We start from the raw sequence: 18,859 nt of genomic DNA on the forward strand, positions 1-18,859 counted from the left end.
GGCAATATATGGGATACGGGGGAAGATGCCCCCATGATATCTTTGCTCCAACCTGGCACAGGCGAAGGACAGGCGGAGGCCTATTTTCAACCCGAACACCTGGAGAGGGATAGCCTGAATTCCAGTTATAACCTATGAAGAATGGAAACCAGCTATATGACAGGGTAACAGGGTGGAGTGCCTGGAAGAGGCCCTGATGTGGGTGAATACCAAACCTGGGGTAGGCTCCATGACATAGAAAATATGAACTGTGAAAGTAGTCAGGGAAGCTGATCCTGACTGTCCTGTGATGCCACAAGAACCATCCAGAACTCTCCATCAGGGGGACAGGGTTCCCCGAGGTAGATGCAAACACCACTGGTCAAGTAATCCCAAATCCAACTTTGCCTCAAAATTGATCAACACTGCTGGCAGCCATCCTCTGGAGATGAAAGCATATAAATCAATGCAGTCAGATGCTCTCTCTGTCTGTTTGCATTCGGAAGGCTGCTGTGTGCATAGAGGAAGAGTCAAAAGTTTGCCCCTGAGATGCTAATTCTTAGGCATAGATGCCTATTACGTTCTGCAGATCTGAAACACCAAGGGAGATGGGGTAGCTTTGAACTTTTTGAAGCGGTTTTGGAAAACAGCACAGCGTCTGTCGTGCAGCCTATTCACACAAAGGGCCTCTAAGCACTTTTAAAAGAGAAGGTTAAGTACTAATCATCTTAAATCCATAAACTGAAAACGCCTTTTATATTTGAAAACACACGTTTCTAGATGCTTAGGGAATAAGGGATGGAGAGAATTACTATTTGTCAAAAATGTTTTCTGATCCTGTGAAAGGGAGGAACTTTCAAACGGTGGGCCTTAAGAGCACAAGTAGGATGAGCCAATCAATCAGTTACAAATGTGTTATAGGTGAGAGACAAGAACAGGAGCTACTTTCAGAGTCAAGCAAGTAGGTGGGGAACGGAGTTTCAGCTTTAAAGCCAGAAAAAGATGGTTCCTTATTCATTTATCATAGTTGATGATTTAATATGTAACTCTAACAAATTGGTTGTTTGTCCCTCTTCCCAGACAGCTTTTTGTGCGACTCTAGGTGTACAATTAACTCAGGTTCCAGCGAGGAGCATAGCCTATTGACCATACTTTTGATTGGATGACTTGCCCTGCTCACATATAGGTAACTACTTTTGCCTTTTACATTAATTGCTTACTAACAGTGAATGCCTTTTATTGCTCTTTCATTTTCTGTTTAAATATGTGCACTCCATTGCGTCCTCTTCCCCCAAACCCCACCATTCCTAAGGTTCCTCGTCTTACCATGCAGTCCTCAAAATAAATGATTTAATGTTTTCCTTTTTTTATTTACTGATTTTAAATTGATATGCGTCATCTTGGATCAGTAAATAAAGTTTACAAAAGTTTTTTTTAAATGGACAATAGCGCACGCGTCATTCTATCTACATACAAATTCGTGGTGCTGCATGTATATGCATAAGTTATCACACAGGCACCTTTCACCACTTGAAATATCTGAAACTCCTTTTTAGGTCAAGCCGCAGCAGCACCCATGCACTGCTCGCTCTGCGAGGCATGCTGTATTAGGGTATGCACTAGCCGTCCATATTTGTGATTGGCTTTTTGTCATGGTCTTTCATAAAGGCAAGCTTCCGATTCATTATGAGGGTTGTTGGTTTCTCTTTAGTACCGCCTTGCCTCCATTTGTTACCGCCCATAAGGACTGGACCTTTTACTTGGCTTGTTACACGGTCTGCTTTATCTAGTGAGTGAGCACTATTTTGATAATGGACACTGATTGGGGCAATGGCAGCGTTTTTTTTTTTTTAAATACATGCACGCTGAGCGCTCAGCCCTCAGTTTAAATGTTCTTTTTTTTTTTAAAGCTTGGATGTTGAGCGCATTGCCTGCTTCAGGGACACTGCGCTCTATTTATTTATTTATTTTTACTTTAATACTGAGTGCGGCGCCTGCTTCAGGGACATCGCGCTCAGATTCATTTTGTGTGTGTGTAATTTTAGTAATGAGCGCGGCGCTCGCTTCACGAACACCACGCTCTGCAATGAAATAGGTGTTGCTTTTGCAAAGGTTTGTGCTGTTGGTATTGTGAATGACAATGCCTTTTAATTGTTTATAAAATGCATTGCCATTTACAGTGCCAATGGCTTGAAGACTCGCGATTGCGAGACTCATTGCATTATAAATGCTTGTTTTATGGGGTATTTTGAACAGCAATGTTAGCTAGTATGATGCATTTGGGAGATGAACAATTGATTATGTGATTACCGACATTTATTGGATATTTGTTTTTGTTGTGCCTGCGACCCCTCCTCTTCTTAGGACTTAAGCTGCTTGTGATGTATTATAATGGCGGCCCTGGAATTGGGATTTTTTTTTTTTATATATAACTATTTTCATTAAAGAAAAAACAGCAGCAGCAAAGACAGTACATAAGCAGTTCAGCTGTTGATACATACATTCAAGTATGAGTATAGTGTGCATTATCTTTCAAGAGAATCAACCATAACATGGAGTAATATAATGGCCAGTATAGAGGGGATTACATTTGTGTCCGCAAGTCTGAGAGTCACCGCTTCTGCACATGTTTTGTCAGCACAGGGAATAATGTTGTCACGTCTGTGTCCGCTACTTCCAGAATTGCGTTTCTCTCTCATATAAGTTCCACTGTGGGTGAGATACAAATATCCCCCTATGTTTATTCCAACACCCCACTTTTGATCCCATTTTTGAGGGCAGCCTCTACCTTTATATACAGTTTTTTCCACCACCATAGCATGGTCCATGTCCTTAGCCCAATCTCGCAACCGTGGTAAAGTATCACCCCCCACTTCTGGGCAATATTTCTTTTCGCTATGCTCCATCCCATGGTGTTACATGATAGTTCGGTTTGGGTGAGGTCCGTTTCCTCCCAGATGTTAAGGAGGCATAGGCGGGGAGTTGGATGTATGGGTTTATCACAAGATCTAGTCATTTGTCGGGTAATATCTACCCAGTATCGCTGTATGTGGGGGCATTCCCATATGATGTGTATAAATGTGCCTAATTGATTGCAGTGTTGAAGACAGTTTGTGTCTGGTCTCCTGCCCAATCTAAATAACAGTTTATCGTCAAAATATTCACGGTGTAGGATCTTAAGCTGGACCCGCCGGAGTCGCATTGGGATGGCCACTTCGTGGGGGAAGCTAGAGCTTTAAGCCAGCCCTCATCAGTGACAGCACCCAGATCCGTCTCCCATTTGGCACACAATTTCAGCATAGGATCGGGCTGGTTGTTGATGAGGTTCTTGTATGATAGGGAGACAGCCTTGCTGTCCATTAGGTCCTCCAAAGGAGAGGGAGGTGTCTGTAGGAAGGACGCTGTCGATGGCATGGCTAATCTGAACATACCAGAAGTGTTCTGATGGTGCCAGCTGATATTTAAGTTGGAGTTCAGCAAACGAGGCCTTATTGCCCTTAATCCACATATCCCCCACCTTGGAGATGCCGATGATGTCCCACTTATCGAATCCTGCACAAGCACTGAGGTGTCCCAGGATGTCGGGCTCCCACAGGGGGGGGTCGCTTTTGTCAGTCGCCCCCACAATCCCATACGCCGCTGGACTCCATGCCACACTTTTGCTGTATGGGCCGTAAGGCCAGTCAATGCTAGTTTCTTGGGGTTTGAATATAGCGCTCTATTGTAGCCACCCTTCCCCATTAACCACAGATAAGTGTGGAAGCTTGGGTCGGAGTGGGATCCAAACGCCCATCTGTTAATAGCAACTAATTGAGACGCCTGGTAATACAAGCGCATGTCCGGCAACCCAATGCCTCCATCGTACCAACCCATAGAGAGCTTGTGTATGGCTATGTGAGGTGGCCTATTATCCCATAATACATTTCTGACTGTTGAGTCGATCTGCGAAAGTAGGAATCAGGGCCCGGGAAGGGGGTGTTTTGCAGGGCATAAAGGAAGCGTGGCAGGGCGAGCATCTTGAATAGAGACGTCCTGCCCTGAAGGGTGAGAGGTAGCACCCTCCAGTGGGTGACATCAGATTTAAACCTTTGCAACGTACCGAACAGATTCCGTTCATAGAACACGGTCTGGTCAGTTGTTATAAAGATGCCAAGGAAGCGAAAGCACTGAGCCGCCACAGGGATGGTATATCCTCGAGGGCTCTGCGGCGGATCAACCCAAAGGGAATACATCTGAGATTTGGACCAGTTTATCTAGTAGCCGGAGTGGGCCCCGAATATACGAAAAATGTGAAGGACGCGGCGAAGGGAGCGCGCCGGCGAAGTGGTATAAAATAAGATGTCGTCCGCGTATAGTGATATGCGGTCTTCGTGTTCGTCCGTCCATTTAAACCAGCGGATACCCCCTGATCCAAACCGCTAAAGGCTCGAGGGCCAGGGCAAAGAGGAGTGGCGACAAAGGGCAGCCCTGCCTCGTGCCCCGACACAAGGGGATGGAGCCCGAACAATGGTTGTTCACTGAGACATGGGCGATGGGAAGGTGGTATAGTAATCTGATCCACCCCATCAACTTGGGCCCTAGACCAATGCGAGGCAAGACCGCAAATAGATAATCCCATGCTACGGTGTCGAATGCTATTTTTGCGTCAAGCGCGAGCATGATCAATTCCTCCTCTATTGTCGCCACACGACCCAGGGCGCCATGACCGCGCTGTAAGTTACGCGCCGTATTACGGCCTGGCATAAACCCTGACTGGTCCGGGTGAATCAAGCCAGTGAGGTATGGAAGCAGTCGGTTAGCCAACAGTTTGGCTAAGATTTTGGCCTCTACCGTTATCAGTGAGATAGGCCGGTAGGATGTGCACTCGTCCTCCGGTTTGCCGGGCTTGCGGATAACCACAATTGTGGCCTTGCGGAGGTCGGCCAGGAGCAGGCCGTTTTTAATAGCATTCTTTGTACAAATTCAATAAGTGAGGAGCGAGCTTTGTTGCCATGGGTTTCATGAGTTCGATCGGAAGCCCATTGGGGCCATCGCTTTACCGGCCCGGATATCCTGAATTGCTTTCTGAATCTCTTCAACAGAGAGATCGACCTCTAAGGCCTCCCTATCTTCTTGAGAGACAGTTGATACCTCAATAGTAGCAAGGAGCTCCGCCGCCCACGGTGCCTGCGAGTCTCGTGGCATTTTATAAGTTTGTTCATAGTATTTAGCGAACGTCTCTGTGATGCCCTGAGTATCAGAGATCAGGACGTCATCTGGTCCCTAGATTGCGCGCATCCATCTGGCCGCCTGTTCCTTGCGTTCCAGCAGTGCCAGAAGTTTTCCCATTCGCTCGCCTTGTTCATATATTCTATGACAGGAGGCGAGAGTATGCCTATTGGCGTCCTCTAACAGCAGTTGTTTATAGTCTTGTCTCTTGACATTAAGATTATGTAGAAGATCTTGATCGGGTTCTCTGAGGTGGTGTGTTCAAGAGTCAAGATCTCTTTTTCCAGCTCAGTCACACGCCGGTTGCGGTCCGCCCTGTGAACTACCATCAAGGACAGTGCTCTCCCCTTTATAACTGCCCCAAATGCACCTCCGAGCGTTGTTGCCGACTGGACAGATCCTGTATTCTCCTCAAAATAGAAATCAGTGTCTTTACGCAAGTTGTCCCTGACATGTGGGATCTTTAGCGCCCAGGGCTAAATCATGATGGGGCCTGGTTGCACTGTACGGTGCTCTCCGAAAACTGTAGTGACCGGGGAGTGATCAGATACACCGATTGCCAGGCAGGCTAAATTGGTCAAGTCCTGTATGTGTTGTGCTTGGGTAAACAAGTAATCAAGTCGCAATTGGCTGTCATGCACCCCTGATTGAAACGTTTAGAATGCGCCCTGGGGGCGAGGCCATATGTCCACAATCCCCAGGGCATTAGTAAAGTCATGTAGTTGTGAGTCACGTCTAGGCGGGGACCGGTCTATTTGGTCATTCATTACTAGGTTAAAATCTCCTCCCATTACCGAAATGCCCATGGGTAAGTTCAATAGCATTGCACCCACATCTGTAAGTGTCATGCGTTGGAGGCCCGGTGGGGCATACACCGAGATAACATGCAGCTTGTACTGACATTTGGTAGGGCAGAATTCTTAATATCTGCCCTGTGGATCAGTCCACGTGTCGTGTATCATGGAGGGACAACCCTTTCGAAGGAGGACCCCCACTGCCGTGGACCCTGACGTAAAACCTGCGTCTGTGACCATACGATAACCCTTCCTATCCATGGCCTTGCAGGAGTTAACTATTAGATGGGTTTCCTGGAACAAAACCATATCTAGTCCCCGACAGTTTATATATTGTAGTACTATTCCACGTTTAATTTTGTCTCCTAGCCCATTAACATTCCATGACATGAGTCTAGGTCCTTAACCTCTCGCCATAAGATTCTGATAGTAGTTTGATGGAGTGCTCAGAGTGTACCTGGTGAGTGAGACCCTCAGCGACGATCCCCCATGCTGCTACAATTGTGTTAAAGCGCTCTGTGACGTCATGGAGTGTGAAATAAACAAGCTAAGCGTTAGTATCGACCAGAATGCACAGATACAAGAGGCAATTTTGTACAACGCTGTAAATGTGTAAGTAGGTACTTCGTCCTGCACAAAGTGTCTTCCAATAGCTGCTCCCAAACAACGTGAACTCAAAAATACCCTAAGAACAACAAACTGCCCTCCCCTCCCTGCCTAGCTGGACTAACACCGCCCGCAACCCCCAACATGTCGCCCACCCATGAACAATTTCAGGGAACGCGGGTAACCCCACTCTGGCTTTGCATAACGTTATATGACATTTCATCACTCCCGGCCCTATCCCACCCTTAAAACATTGAGTTACACACCCAGAGGCCCATATTGACACTGGCGAAGTGCCCAGTGGCACCCACCTCACCAATGACAGTGCAATAACAGTTATTCCCTGATCCTGAACTGCCCAAGATGCCAAACGAACATATACAACAACAGCGTAGGCATTATATGCAAGCACTAGAGTGATCCCCCAGACCAGGCAGCCTCAACGGCCCAGGTATCAGGGATCCACCCTTGCATCCCCCCTTACTGTTATTTGTACAGAATCAGGTTCGGAAGGTCATGGCGCCAGGACCACGAGTCTGCAGGAGAAACGTTGCCAATTTCACACCATCTTACCAATCATGGAGTCAGCGCCCTCCTGTGTGTGCCTGTGAATCAGAGTCAGAATGCGGAGGGGATTGTCTCTGTTGGCTCCAGTCAGTATTGTTATCCGCTGCAGAGAATGCCTTTTTGCGTTTCTTTTCGACCGTGGCCAACCATCAAGCCTTTCCCAAGCTTCCTCTGGACGGGTGAAACACGGAGCTTGGCAGGAAACATCATTGCATACTTAACTTCCTGGTCACGTAGGGCCTGTTTCACCTTCAGGAAACTCCGTAGTTGTTTCTGAACTCTCATCGTGAAGTCTGGGAAAAACATGATTTTGCTGTTTTCCAAGATGAGTGGCGAGGCCGCCCTTGCAGTCTGCAGAATTACATAACGGTCTCGAAAATTGAAGACCCTCACCAGTAGTGGTCTTGGAGGGGCTGCAGGCGTCTCCCGGGCTCTCGGTGAGCTCTTTCGATCGTAAAGCATTTAGAAAGTCCTCTGGGTTGGAGATGTTTGATGACCAGTTCCTCCACAAAGAGGTCTGCTGTCTACCCCTCTGAGCGCTCTGGCACACCAATAATGCGAATATTGTTTCGCCACATGCGACCCTTGTAGTCATCCAGCTGCAGGGCCATTGCCTCGTGGGAGGAGCGAAGGTCTTTGATTTCTTTCTTGAGCAGAGCAATATCCACAACCAATTACTTGATGGTGTTCTCTACAGTTCTGACCCTTTCTATTATTTTCTTCATGTTCTCTTGAATCAGTGCCACATTCATGGCCACTGTGTCAATCCTCACCTCAAGGGAGGTCCTTATCGCCGTTATTGCTTCCAGTAGATCCTTATTTGACAGTTATGCTACCTCTCCCGGTGTCACTGCCTCCGTTTGGTCTTCTGTTTGCTGTTTCTGCCAGGCGAACTTCTCTAGCTTGGTTTGAGTCTTCACCTGGTTCGAACGGCCGGACGCCATTGTGTCTTGCCGCGGGGACACCATTGCCGATCAGGGCGCTGCCGCTACTCCCCGCCGCCTGCGGTGAAATACTTCACCCGGCCTGTCGGCTTTCGCAGGAGGCACCCCAAACAGAGGGGTATCTAGTCAGCATCTCCCAACGAGGGCAGCCGCAGGAGGGTCCACACATGTCCGCGCCCGGGTGAGTGGTCCGCCAAAGATCAGGGGCGCAACTCCCGCGGCTGCGGGAATCCCTTAGTAGAAGTAGTACTCCAGACTTCTACAGATAGGCGTGCAGGTCCCACTGGCCAGGGGTCCCCTGGATGAGCAGTGGCTATGTTAGGCTCCGCAGGCTTGCCGGGACTTCAGCGCCTCAGCAATGTCCAGGTCTACGATGGCCGAGCCGGCACGTCCCGCATCTGCCAAGTCTAGTTTCGGTATTTCGGGGCCTCACAGTCACGACCACGAGGTCCCAAGGCCCTGGCCGCAATCGGTTCGCTTCACACCACCCCACCAGGCTCCTTCTACTAAGCTCCAGTCCAGTCGCGAAGACCATGGGGTGAGTAGAGTGCAAGGCTTGAAAGTATCTCCATTGTAGGCCAGAGTAACCTTTTATTGACAGGCCCCCAACAGCGGGACCGCGGAGAGACTTTCAACAATGGAGATCAAGGGCCCCAGTCAGTCTTTGACCCCCAGACCAATATTGTTCACTGTCGTAATGGAGAAGGCAGCCAGGTCACTTCTTGCACCTCTTCAGCCGGATGGGAGGCCCAAGTATCTATATTTCAGTACGCCGTGAATCGCATTTAATAAGGGGCCTCACTGCTGGCTCAGGGGGCCCCAGTATGCACCCCCCTGTTGGGGCCGCCGCCCTTGCTGTCTATCTGCAGCCATATAGCTGTCTCAGGCCCGCACGTGGGCTCACACCCATGCAGTGGCCTTCCTGCGCCCCGCACCACGGGGGCGGATGCACCGTCCCAGCTATGGATGTCACTCAGGCATACGCAAGAGGTCCCGTCCTTTTAGGCCTCAGCTGCGGCCTCATGTAGTGCCGGGGCTTCACAGCCTCATTCCTCCGCCGGAATGGGCAGCCGCAGGGTCTCAGACTCCGGAGCACTCACGGAGCAGTTCCACCAATCGTCACCAAAGTTGAGCCAGCGACCAGCGGACACCACAGGAACACTTCCCCGGTACCAGAGCGGGAATCGGGCCAGCTGGAACAATCTAATTCAGGATTTTTCGGGAGTGGCGCTCCTGAGAGAAACTAATGAGCGGCCATTCCCGTTGGTGGTTAGCCACGCCCCCTGGAATTGGGAATATTTACTGCGCGTGTCAACTGATGTTTTAACGTATTCATGTTTTTATATGTTTTAATGTTTTATGGATCATTTGCATCTTTTATGGTTATATTTTAACCAGATAAATATCTATGCATTATGCCTACAAAAAGATGTGACCGCTAGCAGCGTCATCGCAACTTTTTTTCCTTGCAGGTGTGGCAAAACATCTGCAAAGAGCACTGGTAAAGCAATTACCTCTACGTCCCTCGTCCTCGACCCCGTGATCATATGAGGTACATTCCAATGCAGGAAACAAAACAGGAAATGCTTGATGGCTCTACCCACCTGCCTGCCAGGGGCTATAACACCATAGCCAGCACCAAGCACTTCCTGTTTGGTTTCCTGTTGGTAGACATGACGGGGGATGCTGAGGTAATTGCTGGGCTCTTACCTCCGTTCTGTTGTCTCCTGACTTCTCCTTCTGCTGGGCTCTGGGAGTGTCTTTAGACCATTGTGGGAGCGGCTGGAGTTGGAACGCAATTGGAGGCCTCATGGACTCTGCGAGCTACTGCTGGGGGCCTGTCTTGCTGGGCTCGTTCGGGCCCCTGTCCCCTTTTTTTTTTTTTCCTTTTTCAGCTGCTTTCTGGTCATTGGGCCACGTTGCCGGCCCGTCCTTCTCCATTTCCTTGGCCGCAACCGGTTATGAGCGATATGCTTGTTCCTCTGGCACCTCCTGCGTTTGCATTTCTTTGGGTCCGTGGTGGAGACGACGTGTTCCTGAGTAGCTCGCGGGGCCAACTGGCAACAGATACTGGTTGCTAGGATAAGTGCATTTCTGCTGCGACCTCCCTGTGAGAGTGGAGGCTGCTCTGCCATTTTAAGTCTTTCTGGGCCCGCCTCTGTGTTTTGTGCGGTTGGAGCCTCTCCCCATGTGGTGTGGCCTACAGTGGCCTGATTGTCAGCTCTTTCCTTGCTTTCTTGGGTTGCAGCGTGGTGTTCTGTGGTCACACCTCTGCATTCCTTTCATGCAACACGGCGGCTGACAGAGAGTTTTGGTATCTCCCTGTCACTGCATGCGCGAAGGCTGGTTAAAGGCTGTATTTTCTGCTTGCTAGGGGAAAATGTATTTAAGTAGGTTGTTTGTTCTGTCATTTACCTATGGTTCGGTATGGGATAACATTTTCAGAAACCCAGACATTGCTCGCCTGATTCTTTGCCCACTTCCTCAGGGGGCAGTGTGAATTTGGCGCCTCCTTTGCAGAAATGTAATGGGGGTGATGATGGACGGCTGAAGAAACTGATTTTGGAGACTTTGTCTGCTAAGTCTGCTAAGACGTCTTCTAAAAAGGCGGCTGGTGTTAATTCTGGAAGGGGGCATGACCTCTTAAGGAGGGCGCAGAAAAAGATTGACACTTCTTTGAAAAAGGCTTATGCAGGATCCCATCTTACCATCCTTTCTGGGGTGTATGGTCCATATGTGGCAAAGTTGTTATTATTCAACTTCAAGTCCTTGTTCTCCACTATGCAGGATTGTGAACATTGAGTTGATGGAATCCACGGAACGTCAGGCTGAGTTCCTCTCTGACATTGCGTTTGACTCTGTTCGTGCTTCTGCTCTGTCCTGAGGTGCGTCTATTGCTGCCCGACGTAACTTACTGCTAAAGGGTTGAAACACGGATGCTGATCAATGGTTCATGGCTTTGCAATTGCCATTTACTGGTCCTCGTCATTTTAGTAAAGACCTTGAGGAGAAGTTGCACAGGGTGTTCAAGGAACGGACACATTCCTTTTTTTTTGTCGTCAGCAGCGGCATAAGGAGGCATTCTTTTCCACGGCCAAGTCTTTTCGGGTGCCTTTTCATCAGCAGAGGAATTTTTTCAGGAACCAGAAGGGCCCTGGGAGGGGTTTCCAGGGGAAGTTTCAGAAGAAGCCTCCTCCTGATGTGGGTCCTGGAAATCAGCGTTTCAGACAATCCTGCTGGAGTTCTGCCAGAGGTTGGTGGGAGGCTGCACCATTTCCTGTTGTTGTGGCGTCTCAAGACGAGGGACCAATGGATACTGAATGTCCTGGACCGGGATTACCAGATTGAGTTCCTGTCCCCCTCCCCGCGCCTGGAAGGGTGCGGGCTATGGTTCCGAAAGAGGTGTTGTGGCGGCAGCGGGCCCTGTTGGAGGGGGTTCAGCTGTTTCAGAAGAAGGCAATTGTTACTATTCCTCGGTCAGAGTGGGGTCAGGGCAATTATTCGGTCATCTTTCTGGTGCCAAAAGGTCCCAGGAGGCTTCCGGATTGTGATCAGCCTCCGGCCCCTGAACAGGTCTGCCAGAAGATACCCTTCAAGATGGAGACCCTGCAGTGTGATCCAGTTGAATCAGGTCAGCTGGGTGATGTCTTTAGCATGCGAATCTGCATGTGCCTGTGGATTAGTGTTTCAGAGGTTTTACCGGGGGTATTGTCATTGGCAGTTTTGTGTCCTCCCTTTTGGCCTGCGTTCCTGGCCCAGTCTTTACCAAGGTGGTGCCTCCCATTGTGGCTCACCAGCTCCTGGGGGTGTCTGTGCTTCCCTACCCGAACGACTGGATTCTAAAGGCTCCCGCTGCCTTGTCGATGTTTCAGCATCTGGATTTGACCATTCGTACTCTAGTGGCCATGGCTTTTTCCAGAATTTTCAGAAATGCCATCTTCATCCTGCCACCAGGCTGTCCTTTAAAGGGGCAGACTTCAAACTCTGTTCTGGGTAACCTGCTCCTGCCTCCCTCCAGGATCCTACATCTAGAGTCGTTATTGGGGGCTCTGTTGTCCCGGACTTTGGCTTCCCTGCTTCATTGGATGGAGGTGCAGAGGCATATGGCAGCCTCCGTGATCACGGTTCCAGGGGCAGGTTGCATCTTCATCCCTTGATGTTGCATCTGCACCGCTTTGTTTATTTCCCTGTTCAGGATTTCTCCTTGAAAGTTCCTGTGTGACTGGATGTGGTGAGCAGCCTAAAGTGGTGTATGGCCTCTTCCAATCTCTCCAGCGGCATGTGGTTGCATCCATCTCTGCCGGTGGAGGTGGTGCTGATGACGGATACCAGTGCGTGGGGTTGGGGTGCAACTCTGAGTCAGTGAACTGTGCAGGCTCACTGGCAGGGATCGGAGTCCAACTGAAAGTAATGGTTTGCTGTGGAAAGGGCCCTTCAATACTTTTCAAGGTCCACTGTTGGGTTGCAATGTCTGGTGAGGTCCAACAACACTGTGACTTATGTGAATCATCAGGGCAGTACTCACAGTCAGTCATTTAATCTTGTGGCCTGTTCTATTGCAAGTTGGGCGGAGCTTCATCTCCAGTCCATTTCAGCTCAGCACATTGAGGGCACAGACAATGTGGTAGCGTATGCCCGGAGTTGCAGGTTTCCATCCTCTCTGATGTTGTGCCCGTCTCCCAGAGTGTTTCGTTTGATTTGCCGGAGGTTCAGGACTCCCAAGATGGACATGTTTGCTTCCGGGACCTATGCTACCCTGCCCCTCTTTTGTTCCCGGATTCGGGGCATGAGGTGTGAAGTCCTTGTCTCTCACGTGGCCTCCATTGGTTGCTGTATGCCTTCCCTCCATTTCCCCTCATTCCTGTTGAAAGTCCAGAGGGTGGGGGCTCAGGTGGTGGCTGTGTTGCCTCACTAGCCCGGAGGTCTTGGTTCCCATTGTTGTTGACTCTGGTGGTGGTTCCTCCTTGGATCTTGCTGTGGTGCTGGTCTCCTCTGAAGTCTCCCACTGAGGACCTGCTGGTCCTTCTCACCTTAGTGATCTGGAGGTTGAACGGCGGTGACTTGGTGGCCAAGGTTTCCCTGACCACATTATTTCTGTGAAGAATGCCCAGCGTAGGAGGTTCACTTTGTCTTCTTATACTAAGCATTAGTCTTCTCTCGACACCTGGTGTTCTGGCCATGGCCTGTCCTCTACTTCTTGTTCTGTCTGAGATTCTGCAGTTCTTGGTGGACAAGTTCCACTAGGGTTTCGCTCTACCTTGAAGAACTAGTGGGCGCCTGGCCGGGATCTGGATTCTTTGCCTTCTTCGGATGGACTGTTAGTGTCCCAGTTGTTCCGGAGCTTTTCCCTCTCCTCACCCATTGTCCGTTGTTCGGTGCCTGCCTGGGATCTTTCTCTGGTACTGTGTGCTCTGCAGTACTTTCCCTTTGAGCCTTTGTTGTCTGTTTATGTAAAATTCTTCTTTTAATGTGGCTTTCCTGGTGGGCATCACCTCGGCTCGGAGGTTGGGGAACCTCGGCTCGGAGGTTGGGGAGCTTTCTGCTTTACTCTGTTCTCGACCTTATTTGAGATTTGTGGAGGATGCTGTGATTTTGCTTTTGGAACCTGGCTTTCTAACTGAAATACGATCTAAATGTTATGCTTCACGGGATATGGTGTTGCTGTTGCCTTCTTTCTACCCTTCTCCTTCTTCTCCTTAAGATTATTTGCTGCACTCTTGATGCGGAGCTTACTTTGACCGTGTATGTGGACAAGTCGGCTGCTTTTAGCTCGTCCAACAGTCTGTTTGTGAATTTTGGACTGGCTGGCCGTGGGAAGGATGCCTCTCTGCTTCCCCTGGGTCGTTAGATTGAGTCAATATTTCCTTGGCTTATCAGGGCTCTGGTTTGCTGTTTCCTTTAGGTATGCAGGCCCGGGCCAAGAGGCGTTTCTTTGGATGAGATATGTCATGCTGGCACTTGGGCTTCTGAATCTATCTTTATAAAGCATTACAGGTTGAATTGCGCTCTGAATGGCCGTTTGAATTCGGGTGTGGCGTTTTGTGTGCTGTGGAGCCTACTGCTTCTTGATTATTCTTTTATGCCATTAAAGATGTCACTGTGGTGTGCTTCTCTTCTGTGTGCTGTCTGGTTTATTTTCTGTCAGTGGGGGTTGCTTTGGTATGCCTCATGTGCGATGACTGTGTTGAGGACGTGGGATGTAGAGGTAATGTCCTGATTACTTACCGGTAATCCTCAGTACTCTTACCATGTCATATTTACCACACACCTTCCCTGTGCCAGGAATTTGTTGTGCTTCGTCTGTCATGTAGTGCTTGGTGCTGGCTATGGTGTTATTGACTCTGGCAGGAGTGTCGGTAGAGCCATCAAGCGTTACCTGCTTTATTTCCTGTCAGTGGAATATACATCATATGAGATGACTGAGTCGAGGACAAGTAGGACTAGGAGTAATGAGGATTACCAGTAAGTAATCAGGACAATAGGCCAACATGGCGAGATCAATAGACTTTGCCAATGCTGCTTCTTCTCTGTATCCAGGCACCTTTACTTGCAATCTCATCAATCAGGAGTTATCAGAAGCCCCTTTTCTTCCACGAGGGACACTTGTACAAGGGATCGGTCCAGAGGCCTCAGATTGTCTGCATGGACAAGTTTAATTAATTAGAGTAGGAAGCTAAGTGTTAAATTATCTAATGGGGTATCTGTACCTTCTGACTTGATGAAGGAGCTAGCACCATGATTATTCTATTCTAGTCTTGGCTTCATTACACACTCTTTACCCAACTTGATGAAAAGTGATTTTCAGTCAGTCAGTCAGTCAAAAAACTTTATTCGGTTAATTAAAACCATAAAAGCAGTACATGATACAATCAAATTTTTAAAAAACAATTAAATAGGTGGAAAGAATTTGATTGCAACTCCTACTAAAAACAAAGTAAAGGGCACATTTATGAAAAGGGATTTGGTAGATACAGGGAACGCCTAAAGATATCAGCATATGAAAGACATTCTCGCCAGAGTTTATACAGAAAGTCAAATTTGATGAATTAGTGGTGCGGCAGCTCTTAGTTTTTTCTGTCTGGTGGCAGCTACTAAAAAACAGGCTACGCCATATGCAACTGGCACTGAGTTCAGCATCTGTAAATATAGTAATGCTGGCCGTACCTGAACGAATTTCAGAGGTTTTAAAATAGGAACAAGGAATTTTTTTCGCGGCACCAAATAGTGCTCACACAGCATAACCAAGTGCAAAGTGTCCTGTGTTGAGAAACAGTCACATGTGCAGGGGGGAAAATTTTCTGGGGTGCCCCATTCTGTATGCGTGCCAAGGATGAGATGGATCAAATTAAATCTAAACCTTATGAGCAGAAAGCGATGGTAGGGCTTTGTGACATATTTTAAATAGGGTTCCATTGCTGTGGTTGTGGAAAGTTGAAAAAGTAATCTGACCGTAGGTTTACTAAGTTCAGCCGATTCTCTTTCGCATTCCAACAAAGTCCGAAAGTGCTGCTTCACCCACTTTGCATCCTCTTTTTTGAGATGTTGCGGTAGAGAGTACATTTCCGGACGCCCTAGCCTCGCACATGCCGCTCTAACATATGCCAGCCACGGAATAGTATGAGCTTTGTCGAGAGATATACAATCCTTAAGGATGCAGTGATTCAGGCTGATTTCTTCATTTGTCCAGGTTTTAATCCAGCAAAGTACTGGGGACATTTTTAGAAGATCAGAGACATAACCCATGCCTAGTTCATTATGGGTTGAATGTGTGGGGGAAGATTTCGGAAGAGTCAGCAGGGCCCGTATAAAGTTGTTTTCGGCAATTTGTATGCCTGAAGTTGGAACATAGCCCCAAATGTCTGCCCCGTAGAAAGCGATTGCCAAACATTTGGCTCTGTAGATCCTGGTCATGGCTTCCATAGGTTTCGAGCCCAATCTTTTGGAAAAGCTCAAGAGTGCTGTTGTCGATCTAATGACTCCATTTTCCTTGAGTTTCATTTGTGGCTTCCAAGTTCCTCTCTCGTCAAAAGTGACGCCCAGATAACAAAAGGAGGGCACCCTCGAAATTGGTGAATTGTTGGAGCTGAAAGATCTAATCTTCATATTTTTCTTTCGAGAGCCAACGACCATAACATGGGACTTGACTGTATTAATTTTTAAATCAAGCGCTTCCATGAACTGGCCGAAATGGTCCAAGAGTTTTTGAAGCCCTATACCAGTCCGCGCTATGAGAACAGCGTCATTCGCGTATAGGAGGACCGGAATAGGTATCCCCCCCATACGCGGAATATCCAGGGTGGCTGGGTTCAGAAATTTCCCCAAGGCGTTGATGTACAGTGTAAAGAGAAGAGGGGCCAGGATGCACCCTTGTCTGACCCCTCTCCCTGATCTAAACTTTGCTGTACACCTACCATCCCTTGATGCCCTAACAGACGCAAACAAATTAGAGTGAAGGTCATGTAAAAAACTAACCAAAGTGGTGTCCAATCCTGAGTTTCGTAAGATGGTCCATAATTTTGAGCGATTAACCAAATCAAACGCTGAGGATAGGTCCATAAATCCCAAATAAAGAGACCCCCCCTTCACCACAGTATATTTACTAATGATTAGATGAAGGTTCAGACATTGGTCAATTGTCCCTCTGTGTGCCCTGAACCCGTACTGGATTTTTAGTCATTTTTGTGACCAACTAGTGAAATTTGAATTGCTTTCTCGGTCAGCGGCCATGCAACTGAGCAAAGCTAACAAAAGCAGTACTAATGTTTCACAGCACTTATTTCCTTCTCACTTCAATTTCCATCTCACTTCAACCCTAACTAAGATTTTACCTCTAATAATGGTAAATGCCCAACCAGGATTTTTGTGTAATCTTTATACTCTTAACTGGTATCCCAACTTCTCAAGGTATGATTTACCAAGACAGTAATTCCAGAAACTAGAATAAGGCCTTTTATCGATGCCACATAGATAAGTTAGCTTTGTTAGTTTGTACAAAGCCTTTTTGATTGCTTAGTAATAAACAACTTTAAGTATCTGTTGGCAGACCAATGGTTTCCATTATATAACATATACTTAAACTGGACTTTGGGACAGTCCCGTGCTCAAGATTGGTCTCAGATAATAGAAATGACATTTGGAATTAATTTAAAAAGAGGTGGGGGGTTTGGAGGGTCTCATTCTTCTCAAAAATAAATTATATATATATATATATATATATATATGTGTAGGACGTTAACTTACCTTAACTATACTTACCTTGTGTGGTAAAAGGTATGTGTGGCAAAGGAATGTGTGTCCACCTCAATAAGCCAGTGCAATATACAGTGCTCAAGGTTCCCCTAACCAAGTCTCATTCAAGAACAAAGAAATCAAGCTATAGTTAAGAATCAGATTTCAAATTATGCAACTGCTTGGGAAAATATCTAGTATTGTTAATAGCAGCGTGTACAATTCTTGTACAAAGCAAGAATTTTTCGGTAGTTGAACAAGGAACGTGGCTAATGAAGAAGAAAATGTACCCTTGATTTCCTTAGGAAAAAAAGCTTATTTGAAAAGTGTATTTATTACCGATGGTCTTATCGCCTTGGTTCCTCCCAAGTGTTTTCCAGCCTTGCCAAGCAAAGCAACGTGTAGCAAGGGGTTTGGCTGGATTCCAGTCGTGGACAGGTTGAAACAGGCAAACTGTGCGACCACTCCGTAGCTGCACAACAATAGCTTGTATGTAGGCCCCCACAGGCCAACATACGCTCAGTCGGGTCAGGAAGACTAGCACTTAATGTGTGAGGGGTCCAAAGTCTAAAACTGCGCTAGTTGAAGGATCAAAACAGAAAGACAAAAAATTGGTGGACAGCCACCCCTTACATCCACCACGAAAATAAATACAAATCACTTTAAACCCAGCCCTCGAGATCCACTAACAAAGGGATTTAGGTAAAAAAAACAGTTATCATTCAGGAATAGCAAACACTATTTAGTTTGAACATTTAACTAAAACAGAGATAAAATAACGTTATACGGCACAGATTTAACAGTATTGTCCTACAAAACAACAATACCATTTTTGCAATTTTCCCCAACAAAACGTATTTAAAGAAAAAGGGGAAAGGCTGAGACCGAATAGGGGACTAGACAAGAACAAAAAAAACATGTCTTGCAATACAACATTAAATGATTTTAATATGCCCAATTGGACTCATGTTCCATCCTGCAACTTGGAGCTCATTATGATGTTATCTGTGTTTTCACTGTCTGAGTGTTGAATCAATACTTTTTTTGTAATATATAGCTCTAGTATGATATTTCAATATTATGCACGTGTCTCACTTGGAAGCACTTTAAAATTCATTAAGAGATCAGAGTTACTGGGCTTTATTATTTAAGAGTGAATCATTGTTTAAATATTGAAGTTTTAACTTCCTGATAAAATTGCTTAAAATTAGTCCAGAAAAGGGTTCCTGTGTGTACTAGTAAAATGATACATAATGCGTGTGGAGCTGGTGACGAGCTATATTTTAAATTCCATTAAAAGCATACACTAATCCATTTGAAAACAACCACAGCTTATAGGGTTGAGGTAACCTGCACAATTGAGAGGGAACTGCATTTGAGGAGGGACAGGAGGCCAAGTTTATCTATGTATAATGCAGCTATTCGGCCATTTTCTGAATTATTGACTTAATGCGACTATTGTTTGCAGATCATATATGAAAGCGCTCCGGTTTCATGCAAAAATATCTGTTTATTTAAGTCATTTCATACTGC

At 47.1% G+C, this 18,859-nt stretch overlaps 1 protein-coding gene across 4 annotated transcripts in view; it reads right to left on the reverse strand.

Moving 5' to 3' along the window:
• The window catches only part of LOC147705869 (CMP-N-acetylneuraminate-beta-galactosamide-alpha-2,3-sialyltransferase 2-like), a 383,457-nt gene that overhangs the window by 363,555 nt on the left and 1,043 nt on the right, over positions 1 to 18,859 (reverse strand). The gene's annotated exons all lie outside the window — the stretch shown is intronic.

This window comes from Lissotriton vulgaris, chromosome 7, assembly GCF_964263255.1.
Source record: "Lissotriton vulgaris chromosome 7, aLisVul1.2, whole genome shotgun sequence".
In the NCBI taxonomy this organism is placed as follows: Eukaryota; Metazoa; Chordata; class Amphibia; order Caudata; family Salamandridae; genus Lissotriton; species Lissotriton vulgaris.